At 50.3% G+C, this 9020-nt stretch overlaps 1 long non-coding RNA gene across 1 annotated transcript; it reads right to left on the bottom strand.

Annotated features, from left to right (window-relative positions):
- Nucleotides 1-157: 157 nt before the first annotated feature.
- On the bottom strand, nucleotides 158-8503 carry LOC138068170 (uncharacterized). Its single transcript, XR_011142836.1, has 3 exons — nucleotides 8414-8503; nucleotides 8024-8144; nucleotides 158-2657 (listed from the first exon to the last, which is right to left on the bottom strand). It is a non-coding gene; the product is annotated as an uncharacterized lncRNA (long non-coding RNA).
- Between the last annotated feature and the right edge of the window lie 517 nt (nucleotides 8504-9020).

Here is a 9020-nt window from a genome sequence, read left to right as displayed (position 1 = left end):
CGGCGGCCGGCGGCGTGAGGCGCCTCGTGGAGGCGGGGGGGGGTGGGGGGCGGTCTGCCGTCCCGTGGCCTGGCCCCTCCGCCTAGGGCGGGGAGGGGAGGGGAGGGGGGGGAGGAAGAGGAGGAATGAAGAAGGAGCAGCAGCAGCTGATCCGCTGGCAGAAGCTTTATTCGACGCCTTCAGAGCTTTCCTGTCTTTCGGTGCAGCCCGGGCAGGCGCTGGGGTGCTCCTGGGCCTGGTGCACAGGCCTCTGCGTGGAGCAGAGGGCAGAGCTGCGTGCCGAGGCCTGCTGGGCTCCAGGGGTTTTACAGCCCCCGGTGCCCGGAGAAGGGAGGCAGCAGCCTGGAGCTGCTGGGCCCTTCCTGGTCCTTGGTGTCCCTTGTCCCACGTGGAAGGGGAAGAGAGGCTGCTCCTGCTGTGTGGGAGAAGCGTGCGCCATCCCAAAAGACTGGAAGAGGTCTTTGGCCTGAGTAACACTGCGGCGTTATCACTAGAAGGACAATGGTGAGGGAGATCAAGCAACTCGAAGAGCACGTTGGAGCCAGTATCTGCCCTTTTCCCTGGCAGTCTCCAAGCAGGTGTTTTGGAGATCCAGATCCTGGCCTTGCAAAGTCCTGCCCTGCTTCAGCAACAGAGCTCTTGAGCCCATTCTCTCTGCTGCTCCCTTTGCTTTTGCCTTGCCGTGTGATTTGCTCGGCGTCTAAGATTTCTGGAGTGGGCACACTGAAGTTTCTCTGGTAGATTACTCTCTTGATAGGTTTGGCTTGCTGTTAGAGCAATACCTTGTTCTGCATTGCTGTTAACAGAGTTCTTGGTACTTGCTGATCACTTGGTCTAGCAGACAGTCACAAGAGAGGAGGCTTGACAAATATTGTCTATTATCTTTGTGGTAGAAATCACTGGTTTTGGACCAATTATTTGGATAGTACAAAGGGGGTTCATTGACCCTCTTGACATGGTTGCATGAGAGGTGGGGAGGGCTGGGAAGACTTCTTGCCTGGACGATTACTCAAAATCTCACAGCAGTTTAGTTTCAGGTTAATACATGACTTACCTAATATGACTGCCCGCTCCTTGGATTATTCAGTTTCTCCACAGTTTCATCAAAGAGACCGACTGTTCAAAAACAGGGGTCATGCCCATCCATCGTTAAGGAAAGTTGAGGTGCTGTTGCTTGACCTTTAGAGTGGTCAGCTACTTGGTGTGCTCGCATGCTCTGCTATTGCGGAGATGCCAATGTCTACTTTATGGGTTCCTCTGGGGGGAAAAAAGGCACCTTAAAAGTGAATATTTTCATGGCTTCAAAAATCAGCTGAGAATGAAGAGATCTCATTTTTAGTTGGGCCTTTTGGCTTTTTCTTTCTTTCTATTTTTTTTTTAACCCAAAGCATGGGTGGGGGTGGGGGTGTGCTGCCTGTGTAACTTTATCAATTACATCTTTTCCAAAATGGCCACTCATTGTTCAGAGGTCAGATGACTGCAGGAACTCAAAGGTGCACTGATGGCTACACTGGAGACTGAGACGATCCACTGTGCTGGCAGCAGGGGATGCTGCAGGCATTGCTGTAGCCACCTCCTGGAGAGACTTTCCACATCAGAACTGAAAACAATAAAGTGTAAGAAAACTAAACTGCCTTAAGGAAGCTGCAGAATAAAGCCTTAGTGAGCTGGGAGGACTAATGTGCTTGGAACAGGGAAGGCGCTTTCACAGGATGCACTTGTTGCAAGAGGACCCGCTAGCTGTTCATGCCTACAGGGAGTATAAATGACGGTGGTACAAAGAGCCTTGTTATATTAAAATGACCTTGCTCATTATACTAGGAACTTAATTACCGCTCCATTTACGGTTTAGGGCACTGGCCAAGGAAGGGAATGACTGAGACTTGGACACAAAGCTTCAATTTGAGAGATGGGTCAGCACCCAGTGGCGCAGGGACTAAGGCAGCATGTGGGAAGGCTTTAAATGAGGTGCAGCAAGGCCTGCAAAGGTCTGGAGAAGCAGTCCAGCAGAGGGCACAGCAGCACCATGCAGGGCCTGCAGTGAGCCTGTGGCTTGGAAATACTTCTTCCAGTCAGTTATTCCATCTTTCATTTCTGCCCGGCCTGTATGTTTTAGGTGAATCCTGCAGCAGAGAGATGGAGTGGGTGCAGGGAAATTTATTTAAATCCCTGCCTAAGGAAAGGCATGAGGTTTAGCTCTGCAAAGTCAAGACTTACCTGCGACACTGCTGTTTCAGTGCACAGTGAAGTGTGCAGATAGAAAGCAAGAGCACTGAACTCACTAGACAACATAATGCAATCCAGTAATCATGGAAAAGAGGAAGGCTGGACTCTTGGGAAAGGGGTCTTCCCTGAACCCAAGGCAGGCTTGTCATACATAAGGCTCACTCAGTTGTCCTGCACTTCTTGCTTCCCTGTCTGCAGGTGATGCGCTGGCAGCACAGACAGCGCAGTGGCTTCTCTCCGGCTCTGCCCGATGCCAAGCGCAGGCGTCCAGCTGGCTGATGTGCAGTCCTGGCACAGGGAAATGGCAGCAGAGCAGCTGGGGAGCACATGCATTGGAGCAGGGTTCATGCGTGCAGGAGTTGCTCTGGCAGGCGTGGTCACCCCAGCTGCAGTCTCCCCCATCATGTGGTCTAACCCATTGCAGGAGAAGTCTTAAGGTTCAGAAAAAAAAAAAAAAAAAGAGAACTCTCGTCAGGAAATCTGTTTGCTATTTTAAACAAGCTTCCCTTATTTTAAACAAACTTCTGATAACACCACTTCCTTATCCTCACAAGAATAGTGCGAGGATAATTATTTTAATGCTTCACAAAAGGTCCGTATTTATGTCTGTGAGCGTGCTTGAAAAGTAACTGTCAGTAAAAACAGGGTTAATGCAACTGCAAGGCTCCATTTTGAAATCCATATAAGCCTGTACAACCCAAAGGATTTGTCCTAGACACATGAGGAGAGTTAACATGGAGTTACATGATCATGATAAAGTGATGCCACTTGAATAATTAATTTTGGAAATAGATGAATGGTAATTTTAGGTATCTGAAAGCATAGCTATAATATACTTATCATTAAAATCTCTTTATTGTACATGAGTTTAAGATGATGTCAAGGTGGCATAGTACCTAGATAGATAGATAGCCCTAGGCATTGTGCCCTACAAAGCAACCAATGTGTGCTGCGCTAGCCTAGTACAGCGCTGGTCATCTCGTCAATCTAGCTGTCAGTGCTCATGCTTTCAGTTACTTCATACAAATATTGGTTCCCAGTTGCAAAGAGGAGGAGTTTAAATTGTGGGTTTGGAGCACAGCGCTCCCAAACCAGCAGTACGAGTCTCAGCAGCATACATTTGCTGATGCTTTCACATTCAGTTACTAATCTTCAGAATTCTTTGCCTTGGGTATAATCCCACTAAATATGATTCAATTTGTCAACATAGCTACCTTATGACTAGTATGTGTTTGGCTGGTCAGCCCATTTTATACAATCACACTCTATCAAGTGGGATATCGTGTGACAGCAGAAGTGGTTGGAAAAAATATTTTTCATCCTAGATAACTCTGAGGCTGAAACTTGCCTGCTGTTTTCCACTGTCCCAATTCAGCAAGATTACACTTTATAACACAGTGCCTGTAGTTAAAGTGCATTTATAATACTGTTTCACATTGGTTATATTTTTTGTTCCCTGTAATTTACATAGCTGAAGGTTAAGTTCACAGCTTAATTCTTTATTATCCCTTTTGGTTTCTTGGTCCGTATGTACATAAATGTAAGCACATCTCTGTTCAGCAACCCATTTGAGCACGTGTTTACATTTTGCTGTAGCCAGTGGGACATACTTCATTCAAGTGCCCGTGTCTTCAGTGTGTCTGGCTGGGTAATCTTACGTGCATGTGAACATGAAACGTGACAGCACATTGTGGGAGTAGAGATGACCTTTCTTTGAGGACCTCTCAGCTTGTCTGTGCCTTCCCCGTAAAATGGCTGCTGTCCCCTCGATAAGCAGTCCAGAAGGCAGACTCCATTTTACACTCGCGTGTCATTCTGGGCAGAGTACAGAGAACCCATTACTGAATAAAAAACCTATTTTTAAAGCACCACATTCTGTTTCTCAAGCTCTAAAATTGTAGGGCATTGACTGACCTCCTACCTCAGCTAAGAAGGGCAAATTTGCATTCATGCCTGTCTTCTCATCTGCCCACTAACATCTCCAAGACATTCTTCCTTGCCCACGGGCTGTCATCATGTCACTTTTCGATCAGCTGAGAAGGTCCACCACAGCGTTCTCCACCCCTGTGTGGACTGAGGAGGACTCTGGAAGCAGGGCAGGGAGGTCCCTCAGCTGGCTAACAACACACTTCCTTGGTGCTCGCCATAGCAAGGAGCTGGTGGGGAAGTGACACATCGTCTCACCTAACTGCAGCTGTGTCGACGCACGATGTCCGGTATAAGTCTGATCTTGGCTCTCTACCATCCACCTCCCAAGGGTGACGCAGCTCATTTCTCCTAGAGCCTCATGTTGGGAGATGCTGTGCTCACACCAGTGCTCGGAGAGCTCGATCCCTGCCTGCAGGTCCATCTGTCCCCCCACCCCCGCCATCTTTTGCCAACGCTTGGACTTGGCTTGTCTTTTTGGAGATTATACAGACAGCAACCGGCCATTGGCAGGCAAGAAATCTGGGAATTTTAATGCGGACCATCTGGAGCGATTGCTCACATGGAGCTGTTGGGCTGATGTGGTCATTCCTGAGTGCGCGCGCGCAGGGGTAGCGGGGAGGAGGAGGCGAGCGCCGGGTTTCTGTCAGCTCCAGCACCCCCGCGCGGGGGTCGCCGCCAGTGAGCTGGGCCCAGCGAGGGCGATGTGGGGCTGGGGTGTCCCGCTCCCCCTTTCCGGAGCTGGGGGGGAGGGGGGGAGGCGGGAGAAGCCGGCTCTCCTCCAAGGAGACCTGGAGGAATGGGGCTCTGTGAGGCGCAGGGCCAGCGCGCGCATGGAATCCGCGTCGCTAGGGCAACGGGCGGCGGGGAGGGCAACAAACAGCGCTGAGGAATGCCGGCTTGGGCGGCTGGGCCTGGCTGCCGCCCCCCCGGCCTGGCTGCCGCCCCCCCCCCCAGCCTCCCTGCTGCTCCCCCAGCCTTGCTGCCCCCTGACCTCGCTGCTGCCCCCCCCCCCCAGCCTCACACTGCAGCCCCCACTGGAGGACAGTGGCTGCTTCTCCATGTAAAGCCTAAAGCAGCCGTGAAATGGAGAGGAAAATCCGCCCCCCGCCCGCCCGCCCGCCCGCCACGGCTGCCTTTCTCCCCGGGGGCTGACGCAGGGACACCTCTGAGGGAGCAGTCCCCCCACCCGGGGCCGCGCTCCTGGCGCTGAAACCCTTCTGCCCTTCCCAGGTTTTCCCCTGCAGTCTCAAGGAAGGGAGAGCGCAGCGGCCGAGGACAGCCAAGCCGGAGGCTGCTGCGTAGAGAGAGGCAGCCGGGAGAAATCAGAGGAGATCGTTTCCTGAGGGATTAGCGCTTTCATTGACCTCCGAGTCCTGGCCATCATGCCACTGGGATACTAGAAGGCGTTTTCGACCCTCCGTGCCTCAGTGCGGAGCTCTGACGTTACCCTGGCCTCGCATGTGGGACCTGCACTGGAGCAGCATCCAGCCCCTGCCCTTTCCGGGGCAACCTCACCCTGCTCCAGTGCTTGCCCTCAGCCCTGCCTTGCTCCTCCTGCCCTGCAAGGTGGGGGTCTCTGCCCCGCTCTGCCCATGCAGCAGCTGCTCGCAGGTGCCAGTCAGCTCTTCCCACTCCTCCCTGAGGAAAATCACACCTGGGGTCTCTGGCATGGCAAGAGCAGTGCTGAGCAGCCCTTGCAGCTCTTCGTTTTCTTGCAGTTGATCTGGAGGGCCCTTAATTCATAACCTCGGCCACTTCCAGTCAGGGGAGCCTGTGGCTGGCTTGCTGGTACAGCCTAGCGGTAGGGTGAGGCACTGGAAAAGCCTGACATTCCCTATTGAAATCGCATTTTCAAAAGCGCTGCAAACCCAGATCCACGGCTCTTGCTTCACAGAAAATCTTGGCATGAAAACAGACTGTTTAGTCAAGGCCTGCAGCTTGCCTGATGTCTTTTGTGACTGACAATAGCAATTCTTCTAACAATGGGCCTCCCAACCATGGTGCTCCCGGGGGTTTTATCCCTGACCCTTTCGAAGACAAGCAAGCCATTATATTTGACCACCTGCTTCCTGGATTCGACACTGTTTATCACTTTTCATCAGCGGTCACCAGATTTATGGCCTTTTGCTAGCTCATCCTGCTCCTCGTTTCCTAGATCCCAATGAGTCAGATTCAGATATCTATGGGGGCCAGCACCGCAGAGCTGATCACTCGCTGCAGCGCCTCAGCCAGCTATTAAAAACATCTGCCATTCCCCCCAGTGACCCAGCAGCTCTTGGCCCTGCCTTATAGCTCACCTGGGGACACATCTGACCTGTGACACGTGAAACATATGGAGCTGGGATGAGGACACGGGTGACAGTGGTTGCATTTGGAAACCAACCAGTCCCAGCACAGAGCTTAGCTGAGCCTGTGTATGGTGGCTGCTCTCTTGGGTCTTTCTCTGAATGGCTGTTCAGCTGTAAGCTGTGATTTTGTTTGCCTCCTGTTACTGAGGTGGGGTTATTACCAGTGGGCCAGGTGTTATTAACGTGAGGTGAGCTGAATGTGTCACTCATTTATGACTGAAGGCAAACAACAATACTGTAGTGCAGATCAGCACTGAAAGCGTCTGGGAAGACAATGTTGGTGACATGATGACTCATGTCTCTGCAATGCCATATTCAACTGGCTAAACAAAACCAGCTTTTTTTTTTCTTGCTGACTGCAGAAAGCCCCACAGATTCCAGCTGGGATCTCAAAGGCAAACTCAGCTTCTTCTTGGACGTTAGACCTTTCAGTAACCCTCCTGCCAAGCACCTGTGCAGCGCTGGGATGCTCGCACAGCGTGTGCCACCCTTGTCCTACTAGTGGGACTGCCTGTAGCTTAGGAAACTACTCTTGATAAAGCATGGGAAAAACTCAACCCCGGCCCATTCTATTGCAGCTGTACTGGCTTGGCTGGGAGCGAGAATTAACAAAATAAAAAATCAAAACTGATTGTTCCCATTAAAATCTGCAGATGTGACTGAATGTACTCTGCCGTTTCTGAGGCACAGGACGAAAACGCAGCTTTTATGCAGTCATTTCTCATAACTGCACTCACAGGATCCAGTCCTGCAAAGTGCAGAGCAGCAAAACCTGCAGTATATTTAGGCACATGCTAAACTTTGCAGACACAAATTGCCAAGCTAAAATTCTCTGAATCTGAGGACTGGACTTGCAAGAGCCTCACAAAGGTAAAATACTGGCAGGCTCCCAAGAAGGGGCAAACAGCAGGCTGCACACTCAGCAAAACTATGCCTGCGTTAGGGTGCTTCCACTCAGCTTTAGAAGGATCCTACTGGGAAAGCAGGCAGGAAACATGGTTAAACTCAGATGCCACAAGCAAGCAGGAAGGCCACAGACATTGACACATGCAATCACAGAAGGAATGTGGAGCAACACGCTAAAGCAAACCTATTTACTGGGACAAAACAAATTTCTGAAGGATACATTCATATCCAAACCATGAGCTAGCTGTCAAAAGGTCTCTTGGACTTCTGCTGCCGTTGGCTGATGATGAATGGAGGCAGGAAAGGGAGGAGAAGAACAATGAAACTGCTAACAGTAAGAGTATGATTTACTGAGATGCAAACTCTTGATAATTCAGCTCATACTCCTGCACCTGGATCCCGCAGAGCACCCGCACAGCTACAGGGAACTCTGTGGAAGTTGGGCTGCAGGAGGGGAGCTGCAGCCGGCTTTTGGGGCAGGCAGCCAGAGTCATGCCTGAGGAAGAGCTGGAATTTAGAGTAAACACGCAGGCCGATCTATATCTGCGTAGTGCTCAACAAGGAACTGGTTGAGTATGTAAATAAGCATTTCATTCTGGGATGATCTTAAGTACCTGCTCGTCGTTCACTCTCACTTTCAACAGATGACTTATTTCCTTATCAGTTGCCTTCCCAGCTCTTCCCGAAACTGTCCGTCTGGGAGTGGGAGTTGGAGCTTCCTGCTAGGACTGGTGGCTGGAGTAGGAATAAAAATGGACAAGCGATACATAATCAAAAGAGGTCAAATTCCATTTTCAGTGCTGTGGTTTGCACAAAGATCAAAAGGAGCCTTTATGAGGCAACTGATCCTCTCGGAGAAAAAAATGTTTTCAGCTAACTAAGACTTTGGAGCCTTTCTAACTCTGTTGTCCTGCAATGTGTTTTCCTCTTCTTTTCCTAGAGAGATTCAAAGCCTGTCCTAAAGTCCAGATCAGGCTATCACACGATGCATAGTCAGGACTTACCGTATTATTGAAAATTTGTTGCACAAATAATTTGACAAAAAGGAACGAGTTCAGGAAAATACAGAAAGAAAGTGAACCCTCTTGAAAAGGTGTTTCTTACTGAATAGAGGAAGTTCAAAAGACTAGAGAGCAGGAGAAGGGGAAGCACATAATTTGGACCTTTTTTTTTTTTTTTAAGAAACCAGACAGCTTAAGTGCAAGTGCTATTTCCCTCCTAACTTTCTCAGGTTCCTTTGCAAACCTATGCATGAAAAATATTGCTATTGTCCAGTTTGTCAAATATCAACACCTAGGGAATAACCAGTGAGTGAGCTTGTCAAACAGCCCACTGAGTCTCCCTAGACAGATTATTCCATAGAAATAGCTGAACCTATCGATGGGATCTGACCTGCTCTAGCTTGCCCAGCTCTGTTCTTAGTCAACCCTGACAGTGTTTGACCTCGGGGAGTATTTCAGTGGGGAGCTTCCAGGCTGGGGGTGAGCAGTGTCAGGGGAATTGCTGCATCTCCTGAGGGAGATGGGGATCGGAGAGGATGGCTGACTTTGGATGGGCAGTAGTGAGTGTCTACCCTGGAACAATGACCCCCACTTTCAGACTTGGGGTCTT

The sequence above is a fragment of the Struthio camelus genome, chromosome 9 (genome assembly GCF_040807025.1).
Source record: "Struthio camelus isolate bStrCam1 chromosome 9, bStrCam1.hap1, whole genome shotgun sequence".
Taxonomy (NCBI): Eukaryota; Metazoa; Chordata; class Aves; order Struthioniformes; family Struthionidae; genus Struthio; species Struthio camelus.
Note: the sequence above shows the minus strand (reverse complement) of the source record. Positions and strands in the feature narration are given on the sequence as shown.